The sequence below is a fragment of the Pinus tabuliformis genome, chromosome 3_1 (assembly GCF_031772625.1).
Source record: "Pinus tabuliformis cultivar Carrire ecotype Pingquan chromosome 3_1, CPIR1, whole genome shotgun sequence".
Lineage (NCBI taxonomy): Eukaryota > Viridiplantae > Streptophyta > Pinopsida > Pinales > Pinaceae > Pinus > Pinus tabuliformis.
The window spans coordinates 842139861-842152316 of NC_142301.1; positions in this window are offsets into that span (position 1 = coordinate 842139861).

Here is a 12456-nt window from a genome sequence, read left to right on the forward strand (position 1 = left end):
CTCCTGCCTAGCCTACTACAACAATCCCCTTATGGATAGAGAATCCATATGGAGAGGAGGAATGTACTGAAACATTGTTAAAAATTGATTAGTCTAAAGGTCTTCAAGAACAAACTGAAGATCAAGTTTTGAACTTGTTCTTAACCACACCATGATGTATTGATTTTCCACAATCCTTTCAAGAATATGAGCACATTTTCAGTTCTGAATTTCAGGAAGCATGTCATCCCTCTACCTTCAAATTGTCTGCCATAATAGAAATAGGTGAAGGTAAAGAGTCCTCTGTCCATGTTGTTGAAATTAACCCTAGGAAGTGTCTATATGTTAATTCTAGTCTAGAAGTAGAGCAACAAGAAAAATTGATGCAAATGATTAAAAGATAATGTGGTGCTTTTGCATGGGATTTCTCTGATATGAAGGGGATCCATGGTTCATGCCATTAATAAATTTAGACATTATATAGCTAGGTATGGAGTTTTTTTACATACGAACCATTCAAATATCATATTTTTAATGAATAAACCTATCACCAATGACTGTGTTACTAGATGGTTGTTACTACTGCGAGACTTTAATATTACTATTATTGATAGACCAAGAAAAGATAATATTGTCGCTGATTTTCTATCTAGACTTGTTCATACAAGTGACAATGCACCAATTACTGATGATTTTCCAGATGGAAATTTATTTTCTATTTCTACCTATACTCCTTGGTATGCAGATGTAGCTAATTACCTAGTTATATGAAAGCTGCCACAAAATTTGTCTTCAAGGGAAAAACAAAGAATCATACAACTTACTGCTAAATATATGTGGCATGAGGATTTGTTTATACCATACTAGACCTGATCTAGTGATTAGAAGATGTGTATGAAAAGATGAAATGCAAGACAATCTAAAATCCTTCCATAATGAGCCAAGTGGTGGACATTCCGCCGATAAAAGAACTGCATATAAAGTATTACAATCTGGGTATTACTGGACCACCATTTTCAAGGATGCAAAGAAATATGTGGCTAGCTGTGATGATTGTCAAAGGATGGGGAAACCTATCCCAACAGATGAAATCCCTCTTCAAGCACAAGTAGTCATCAAACCTTTTGATAAATGGGCATTAGATTTTGTAGAACCAATTTCTTCTATGTCCAAAATGAAGAAATATATTCTGTTATGTACATATTATGTAACCAAATGGGTAGAGGCTAAATCACTATATTCTACTAATGAACAATCTGTTCCTAAATTTTTATTTGAAGAGATATTTACCTGTTTTGGTGTACCAAGGGAAATAGTAACTTATCAAGGCACTCAATTCACTTCCAAATTGGTCAAAGCTATTACAGAGAAGTATAAAACCAGATATCGAAAATCTACACGTTACCACCCCGAGGCAAATGGATAGGCAAAGTCTACCAATAAAGTAATCGAGGCCACTCTCACCAATACATTACAACTGCATCATAAATATTGAGCTGATAGGTTACCAGAAGCTTTGAGGGCCTATAGGACAACATGGAGAAACACAACATGACATTCTCCATCTGAGTTGGTTTACGGAAAATAGGTCTTGCTTCCTATAGAATTCCAAGTTAAAATCTTCATAATTTCCATGCAGTTGGGAATGGATTTATATGAGGCACAGAAACAAAAGTTAATGGAATTGAATGCATTGGATGAGATTAGACAAGATGCTCTTCAAAGTACGATGCTTGCTCAAGATCAAATAACCAAATGGCATGATAATTTTATTAATTTTTTTTTTTCAACCAGGTGACTTGGATCTGCTGTATGACAAAAGATTTAAGGATTTCAAAGGAAAGTTGTCAACACGGTGGCTTGGACCTCGTGAGGTAGACTCAATCTATGAAAATGGTAAAAAATATCGATGCAGATCAAACTTCCTTTATTGTGAATGGACATCGATTGAAAGTTTATCATATGCCACTATCTAAAGAGAAATTCACAAAACATGTTCTTCAAAATTTTGAAATACAGTTGGTTACGAAGGGGAGTTCTCCTCTTGCTGATCCACCACTGTAAGTTTCCTGTATAATTTAATTTGATTTTGTACATATATTTATATAGGTGTGTTGTTGGATAATGATTTTGGTATTACTAACTGTGTTTTCTTCCTTGTAGATAGACAATAAAGGACATTTACCAAGTGTAAGTTTATTCCTTTAACCAACCCTAGTGAATTATTTATGGAAAAGGAACCTATGGAGTTTTATTTAAGTTTTTTAGACTCCTTAAACTTGAAAACACTGGCGAGCATGAACTAGCCCGGACTCGAGAAAAATCCATGTGTAAGTGAAATGGATTTTTCTTTAAGTTTTTCAGACTCCTAAAAATTGAAAATACCGGCGAGCATTAACTGACCCGGGTTGGAGAAAAATCCATAGAATAATAGTATTTAGGTTTATTTGTCAATAAAATGGAAGTGGAAACAAGAGCAGTGGTTAGTTTGGTTCCAAAAAGAGGAGGTTTTCTAGCAATAGAATACCTTCTTGTTACAAAGCTTGGAGCCAGACCATTGAATTATTTTGCCTCATTTTCTAACACTTCCACTGTAATTTCAAAGTTCCTGTACCAGTGTGTTGTTTGTAGTTTTTCTAATGTGATCCTTCCAGCAAAACAAATTCACATGCTGCATTAATAATCACTATCAGCTACTCCATCTTGACCTTCAGAACATGTTACAAGGAGCAGCCTACAGGATTCCAATTTGAAGACTATGCGTAAGGGCATATTATTAAAATTTCATATGGTACTAGAAGGCAGTCGCATGTGTTCATGCGGTACCAGAAATCAGTTTCTTGTGTGCATATGGTACTGCAAAACTATGTTCATTTGGTACTGGAAAGCAGTTTCCTGTGTGCATCCACAACTACAAAATACTTTTCATCTAGTACTGAAAATATTTATGTGTGATCTAGTAATGCAGGTATGAGATCAATATTTTATTTTATGCTGTTAAGGTTCATATAAATCATGTGATGAATATATAATTATCCTCATAAGACTTTTTGTTAATCCCCTATCCTAATCCTAAAGTACTTACCTTCATTCCCCAGTTGTTCCAAGAAAAAAATACCTTTTTAATATGATTAAATGGGATTATTATGGGTGTGATTGAATGAATGCCAAACATAATGTGAGAAAATGAATTCTAAAATCAATCCTCTGTGGGTTGGTTAAACAATGATGTTACCACCATTTCATAACCATAAATTTGAATGATAACAATGAATGATTTCCAAAACGTCCCATACTACTGTTCTCTACCACATTTTATTCATCATGTTTAAAAATTTATTTGGATGAAGTGTGATATCATCAACGAGAATGGTTTCTAAATCAGCGCCGCATAAAACATATTGCCATCATCACATATGAGCTCGCCTAGTAATTTTGGAAACAATGTGATCATTTCCATTCCCTTTCGAATTATAAATGCTCCTCTATATGGCTTCGCCATCCAGATGAGAATCATTTCCCTTTTGCTTAACCTTCGACCCTCATTTCTTGAGACCCCATTGATTCATCTGGCACTCTATCAACCATTTCCGATACTCTGTAATATCACTTCCGATACTCTATAATACCATTTCTGGTACCATGTTAACACCATTTCCAGTAACCTGTGTCATCAGTTCTGGTACTCTGTTATCATCTCCGGTACTCGGTCAACTCTAGTACTAAACCCTTCTTGAGTTGGAGACCCACTCTTAAAGCTGTCATGGGAGTAGATGGCACAAACCAGTGTTCCAATTTTATCAAGAGACAGAAGAATATCGGTTGTGCAAGGAGAAGTTCGAGCAAGCCGGTTGGATTATGTTCCTTAAGAAGTTCAAAGTGTACCATGATGGTGTTTATCGCGCCTTCACACAAAATTATGATGGTGAGAATATTCACCTACGAGATCTGCAATTAAAAATCACAGAGGCTACCATAGCAGAGACCATGCGATTACCAACCGCAGGGGAAAAATATTTCAAGGGTACAAGCATTAACAAGAAGCTCTGTCAAAAGTTTGTGACCGCTGAACACTTGAACCCCGATTGGACTAAAGGCATCCCTATGAATTGGGTCAAAGTAGAATATAGGCTAATTCTCAACAACTTACAAAAGTTCCTAACTTATGAAGGAAGGTATGCAGACACCTTTATTTACCACCTAAGGCTTATGTTACATTTTGAAGGAGGACCTCAAATAAATTTTGCGTACTTCCTCTGGATGAGTTGAAAAAAGATGGCAAGAGGAGTTAAATCAACCTCTAAAAAGGTTGAAACCAACATCTACCATCATGGGTTGATAAAATTGTTAGTTACTCATGAGATAAAGAAGCAGGGTAGAAATTTGAAGACATTCCTCTCACAACATTTTTCTCAAGGAGAAGGTTCCAAGCACATAGAGGAAAGCATTGCAAGGGATAGTAGTAAGGACCTAGACAACAGGTAAGAGAGTAGTAAGAAGAAACATAGGAAGTCGAAGTCCAAAGAAGGCATTGATAGCCCTACTCCATCAAGGTCTGTTAATAAGTTGGACAAGGGTAAAACAGTAGAAGAGGAGGAAACTCCTACACAAATAGTAAAGCGACCATCAAAGGGTAAGAGACCCCCTCTCGACTCACCCACTCCAAGTAAAATATCAACCAGTGAGAAGATGAAGAAGAAAAAGCCAACTAATAGTGATAAAGGAGAGCTCACAGGCATTACTTCAAAGGTAGTTGTTAAGTTACCTCAGGAAGAGACTCCTGTAATAAGTGTTAAAAAGGTGGATAAGCCTAAAACCAGTGAAAAGGGTGACAGGGCACAAAATTCTAAGAAAAAGGAGAAACAAGCATAGAAAGAAGAGGTCATAGAGTCCATGTCATAGACAAAAGGGAAGAAGAGAAGATTGTTTCAGGATAGCATCCTTACTCCTGCTATCAAATATGGTGAGTCATCAACACCTCCAAGTCAAACTACTAGGAGCATGGAAAAACAACCAATCACCACTCATACTCCTTCTCTTCCAAAACCTCCAATAGATGTCTTTGCCTCATCTGAAAAGGAACATGCACAAGATGAACCACTTAATGAAAATTAGGAATTAGTTACAGAGACTTTGAAAGGATTGAGAAGCGAGGTTAAATCTAAGAGAAAACTTGCAAAGAAGGAAACAGTTGGACTTTCTACTTCTTTAATTAGAAAACATATGATCATCAAAATTGAAAAACTTCAGAAGAAAAATGAGAAAATAAGGTAAGAGATGAAAGAATATAATTTGTTGGATGAACACGTCAAGAAAGAAAATGAGCAGTTAAAAGAGAACAACCAGAGGTTACAATAGGAGTACAATAAGGCCTCCACTAAGCTGAAGAAGGTTCTTCGCCTCATACACTATACCAGTGTCATTAAAAGGGAAATCAAGGAAGAAGTTTCAGGTGTGAAAATATTAGATCCATACAACTAATATTCATGCAAGAGGACTCCATTTTTGAAATTTTGAGGAATGGTTCAATACTTTTTGAATGAGGACATGCAATGACTTGGGCATAGGGGAATTTTGATTTTCCTTTTTGATGCCTTATATAATACCTTATATTGTCCTCTATTTTTGACCAATTTCAACTCAAAAATGTGTACTACTTGTCTATCTTCTTCTAGAATATACCTTTTACTGTCCTTATGTATCTATGAGCTAATTTATATTTCAAAGCGTGATTTTTATGCTTTCTTCTAGTAGAAATATAATTATTGATTATTTATACTCTCTAATTAATTGGATTGGCTCACATAGATGTTAGACCATGCTCCTACTCATTTGGTTCCAATGTATTGATCTGGTACTTGTGCTCCTACTCATTTGGAACCAGCATTATTGGTCGAGTACTGGCGCTCCTAATTATTTGGTACCAACGTTATCAATCTAGCACTTGTGTTCTCATTCGATACCCATGCGTTTTCCTATCACCTACCCGACAACAGTTACCCATGTTCCTGCTTACCCGTGTTCACCCATGTACCTATGCTCATCTGGCACCAACAATAGTGGTCCAACACCTGCACTCATCCGGCACCAACCATAGTGATATGGAACCAACATTAGCAATCTGACGCCTATGTTCATCTCGTAACTGTGATCCAACACCTATGTTAATCCGGTACCACCTGCATTGACTGTGTTATTCTGGTACCACCTGCATTGACTGTATTATTCCAGTACCAAACCCTACTTTCCAGGTTTGGTGGTTGAGCAAACTATCTTCGATGAGGTCGAGGAAATTGTTGGTCAAATGCATCATCTTGTTACAGCAAATTGGGGTGATATGCTTCAACACTCATGCACTGCATTTCATGAGGATGAAGCCAAACATGTAAAGAAAGTGATTTGTATTTTTTTATAGTGATTTGATCTTATCTTTTAGCATTAAATGTAACAACCATTTATCTATAAGAGAAGGCTCGTAGATGATAGGAGTTATCTAGTAAGAGAGAGACAGTAAGTAAGACAGAGTGAGACAAATAGTTGCAACTAGTTGGAGATAGAGTTTTAACTTTATTGTTATGCTGGAGACTTGATTCTGTAATATTTTCTTTTGAAATAAAAAATATGAGCAACAATTGGTGAATTCGATGTGTTAGTAGATTTCTTAGTTCTATAATTTCTTCAAGCTCTCCTTGGTAGCACGGCAAGGGCCCACCAAAGCCATCAAGGCAAGTTATTATTATAGTTATTATGCATATAGTTTTGTTTATGTAGGGTTAAGTATTTGATGTGATTTCAGTCTTGTTTCATGTAAGTAATTTTTGAGTGACAATTCATTAGTTTTATGAATGCAAACTTTATTTCTTAGGTTGCACATTTAATTGTTGATTTATATTTTGAATAATAGATAAGCTAAGATCAGAGATCTCACCATTCACCTACATGTGTTGTTAGTCAAAATTCTTGTCATACATTTCCTGTACTAGAATGTAGAGTTTCTTTCAGGACTAGTTCTGGTTGCTTTGTTTAATGTTTGAATGTAGTGAATTGATTCTATTATAGTGACTGAGATTAGTTGCTACAGGAAAACAAAGTTAGATCCATATTTCTGTTTCATCAGCTTGTAAATGGATAGACTTGTTACCTGAGCAAGAGCATTTAGCTCACAATCTTGTTAAGATTTTATTTTTGAGTTTTACTTTCAAATTGTGTGAGGAAGTTAGTATTGTTTTTTAATGCTTTCTATCTAGGCTATACTCATAAGGCATAGGAACTTATCTATTATCATCACATATAGTGTATCATCTCTACTGATTATGAATCCCTGGTTGATAATTTAATATTGTGGCGATATATCATTCATATAATTTCCCCAACAGGGGTCGAAATGAATAGAAGGAAGGATGGCACCTAAGATTCTGAAGTTCAAAATACATCTATCTTCCTCTGATACGCTAGTAGAATGAGTCAAAGTATTTTTAAGAGTAAGGATATTAGTAATACAGACTCTAGTATCTTGAACCCCATCTAGCTCATTTACTAGAGCTTCTTTACTCATAGACTCAGACATTATTGATTAATGTGACTAAATTATTAGCGCAACGAAGCAGAGTAAGTGCGAGTAACTTACTAGGTCAATAGAAGGTAATTCTATGTACTATAACCTCTTAGAGGTTAGCTTTTGCCATTAACAGGTCCCCAGAGCAGCATGCAGAAGAAAATATGGAAAAAATGAATGAATTGTGCAAGTTGGAAGCATTAAGGTTAAATCATGGTTACATAATTAATTAATGCATGCAACAGTTGTCGTGCTTTGATTGGTGGAACATTTCCCAAGGACATGCGCACCACTGATCAGACATGGATGGATGATTAAACTCTACATAAGTAGGATCTTGACAATCGTTGATGAACAAGGATCACATGAATAAGATGATATTGGGTCGGCGGGATGGTTAACTGTCACGCATGTCCATACCTAATATGAAATGAGGGCCATCTGATAAAATTCATTTCCACGGTCATGATTCATTAGGTGTTGATTTTGCCCTTAACTCCTGTGCATGCTGGAATGTGATGAGGAGCACCTAGAAAACTACTACACATCTAACGATAGCAGGATGAGAAAGTTGACCAGAATTTACACTCATCATGCTTTCAAATAAAGTTAATTCTTTATCATGAATAATTGCAATGTGCGCCCTTCATTGTTGATATCACAAAGATATAAATTGACCACTCATATTTTCAAGCACGTTAATACGTATCCCAATTTCGTTAACTTAAAAAAAAGGGCTGGATTAATTAACTCTATAAATATTCCCTTAAGGTATCGAAAGGGGGAATTAAAGGCATGATAGAACCAAAGGCACCATTTTTCCTAAGCTTATATGTAGCCAACTGTATGTTGATTACGGTGTGAGGCACATGGTTGTTTAACAAAGAATCATTGACAAAAATACGGTTTCTAAGGAATCTTGAGGCTCAGAACCATGCACTATTTGACCATTTGACATATCGAATTTGATTAGCCATAAATTTTGATCTAGGAGGTCCATTTCAGAGCACCACACACCATTGGAAAGGTCCTTCTGAGCCCTATCGATCGCTTCCATTTCCAAGAGAAACTGAGTAGATTTTTTGAGGCAAAAATGGCTTCAAAGCTATAAATCTCCCTTTGTCTCTAGCCTAGTCTCCAACTCTAACTAAACAAGAAACACACCTCATGAATGACAACATACATACTTAATTCCATTTGCCAACATGATAGTGCCAACAAATTTTATAATAGAATTAAGTGAAAGAATGTTGGCTTAGCCAGAGAAATGACTAATGGGTAAACATATATGCATGAAACACTAGAAATTAACACTTGATGAATGTGGCTGGGGAAGCAGAGAGAAGAGCTAGGGTTTGAGGCAGAAGAGCAGTGTTGGGCACCATGGAGAGGTGAGAGGGAGGGAGTTCCACTCCCTCCTATAGTCAAGCAGTATCTAACAGATTCAAGAAACCTTTGGAGGCTGAAGACGAGGTTTCAAGAGAAAGGAAACAGGAAAACAGAGGCACTCAGGGGCAGGAAAATACGCAGGAAGGAGCTAGTAAAGGAAAGCAAATAGAAGGAGAGAATCAGAATGCTAATACCAAAAAGTGGACTGGACCTTGTAAGCCTAAAAAAACCATCATACCCCGAGTGGTGTTAAGTGATCCAACTATATAAGCGCATCGGGAACACATGGCGAACTATGCAGTAATTTGTAAATTCATCAGGTTATGGCCTACGGAGAAGGCTTTACAGGCATGGATGAAGAATCATTGGAAACCTAAGGGGGATATAGATCTGCACCTTGGATCCAAGGGTTTCTTCACTGTAGTTTTTACAAACATTGAGGATAAAGATAGGGTGTTTGAAGGAGGGCCATACTTCTATGCAGCTGCAGGCCTCTATATGCGGCCTTGGGTAATGAATTTTGTCCTAGAGCGTGAATCATTCACATCGGTCCCGGTGTGGGTTAGGCTCTACTCCCTACCACTGGATTATTGGCAGCCAAAATCATTAAAAGCAATAGGAAATAAACTAGGGCATTTTGTTAAAATATCAGAGGCCACTATGCGGAGGAAGTATACCTCCTTTGCCCATATATGTGTAGAAATGGACCTCTTTGGAGCTCTACCGGATGAAGTAATTCTGGAATTTTTTGATGAAGAATGGGTGCAAGTGGTGGACTATGAGCATGTCCCCTTCAGATGCCGAAAATGTCATGAACATGGGCATCTATTTAGAGATTCCCCCCTCAACAGAATGGAAAACAAAACTAAAGCTACCTCAGGGAAAGATAATGAAATCTTTAACAAAGTGGGAAACAAAGGTAAAGGAATGAGAAGGTACCAAAAAAAACCCAATGAGGAAAAGTAGCTGAATCAAAATAGGTAAAAGGTATTAGAAGAAGAAGAGGAGCAAGATAAAGCAAACCAGACTCTAGAGGACATCCCTATAGAGAAGGATAAGGAAGACAGCATGGAGGACACACAAGAAAAAAACCAACAACAAGAGGGTCTGTTGAACACTATGGAACTGGATAGGGACAAAGAGAAGACCCATAGAGAGGTGGGAACAGAGGACCATGAAATACAAGATATTCTTGAAAGGGAGCATCTAGATCTGGAAAAGTTTTTGGAGCAAGGAACCACCAAAGGAATAGATTTGCTACCATAAGAGGAGTTCAATAGGGTGTAACAACTATTCCTATGGAGAACCCAGGTGAAAGGTTTGGGAGTCAAAAGAAGCCACGAGAGTCAGAACAATGAAGGAGTGAAAACAATGAAGGCAGCACCAGGATTAGCTCCTAGGAACCCAAGCAGGAAAAGAGGCAGGAAAAAACAGAATGAGCTGCTACTAGAGTGTGGAAAACTCATGATTGACTCAGGTAAGATGAAAGACCTAACTAGTTACTCATTTACAAATCTTTCTCAATGAAGCTCACAACATGGAATATCAGGGGTCTAGGAAATAAAAAGAAACAAAGAAATCTCAGCAATAGAATGAAAGAGGAAAAACCAGACATGATTTTCATCCAGGAAACAAAATGTTCAATTGGAAAAATAAGAGAAATACACAGAAAATGGTTGATTAAATATGAATATCTAGAAGTTAAAGCAGATAAAACAGCAGGAGGAATTCTTACACTTTGGAACCCTCTGAAAATAGGAGTCCTTGATGCTGAAGCATCAAGAAACTACCTCTCAATGGTTATTCAACCTTTGGGGGACAAGGAAGTTTATTTGATCACAAATGTTTATGGTCCACAGAAGCCTGAGGACAAACTTAGGCTTCTTACCTCACTTGAGGATCTAAGAAACAGACAGTCGGGCATTCCCTGGATTTTGGGAGGGGACTTTAATATGATCAGATCCCTTTCAGAAAAAAAAGGTGGAACTAGATCACTAGGCAGAGATTCCATAGAATTTCAAAATTTTATAAACAATATGAGGCTAGTAGACACAGAAACAAGTAATGGAATCTTTACCTGGAATAATAAAAGGGGAGGTGAGTCCCAGGTGGCTTCAAAACTCGACAGATTTATAATCTCGGAGGACCTTATCCTTACAGGCCTTGACCTGTCAGTAAGGATACTTCCTTTTGGTGGCTCAGATCATTGGCCTGTTCAACTTGAAGCGTCCTTTATAGGAACTCCAAGAAACAGACCTTTCAGGTTTGAAAACATTTGGCTCACCCATCTAGACTTTATCAGCAATATTGAAAAATGGTGGATAGAGGATATGCATGTTCAGGGCACTAAAATGTTCCTCCTACATAAAAGATTGAAACATATCAAACACAAGCTTAAAGATTGGAATAAGAATGAATTTGGCAACATTTTTGAAACAAAAAAAGTTGTTGAACGGAAGCTACATGAGATCAACCAGATCCTCATTACAGATGGCTTCAACGAGGGGAGAAAGAAACAAGTAGAACACCTCCAATAGGAATGGGAATAATTATGCGCGCAAGAGGAGATTTTCGGGAAACAGAAATCAAGGGTACGATGGTTAAAAGAAGGAGAAAGGAACACAAGGTTTTTTCACAAATCCACCATGGATCATAGGTCTCATAACAAGATCTCAATCATCAAAGATGCTCAAGGAAAGCAACTCAATACCCACAAAGAAATAGAAGCAACACTGGTTCAAAATTTCCAAGGCATTGCTGAGGAGCCTCTCTTAGATAGATCACAGTTCATCAAGGACATAATAAAGCACATTCCGAAGCTTGTGACAAAGGAAGATAATTACAATGTAAACAGGTTTGTGAATGAAGAAGAGGTCAGTGAAGTTATCAAAGAGATGCAAAATGGGAAGGCGCTAGGTCTAGATGGTTTCAATGTTGACTTCTTCAAAGCATGTTGGGGAATTGTCAAGCAGGATATTCTTGACGTGGTGGAGGATTCAAGGAAAAACAGAACTGTATTGAAGGCCCTCAATACCTATTTCATATCCTTGATCCCCAAGCAGGATAATGCAATGACATCAGACAGATTCAGACCAATAGCATTATGCAATGTGGTGTACAAAATTATTTCCAAAATAATAGCCAACAGGCTTAAGCCCCTTCTTCCGACTCTTGTTTCTGTGGAACAAACTGGGTATGTGGAAGGCAAACAAATTCTCGACAACATCATTCAATCTCACGAGGTGGTTCACTCACTTAAAAGCAAGAGGCAGGTAGGTATGATCATGCAACTTGACCTAGAAAAGGCTTATGATAAGCTAAGTTGGACTTACATCAGAAGAGTTCTTATAGCTTATGGCTTTGACCATAATTGGGTACGATGAGTCATGGCCCTTGTAAAGACCTCGAGTTTTTTGATATTGGTAAATGGCTCACCATCCAAACCCTTTAACCCTTCAAGAGGTCTCAGACAAGGGGATCCACTCTCACCCTTCCTCTTTATTCTCATGATGGAAGGGCTTGGCAAAGCTATC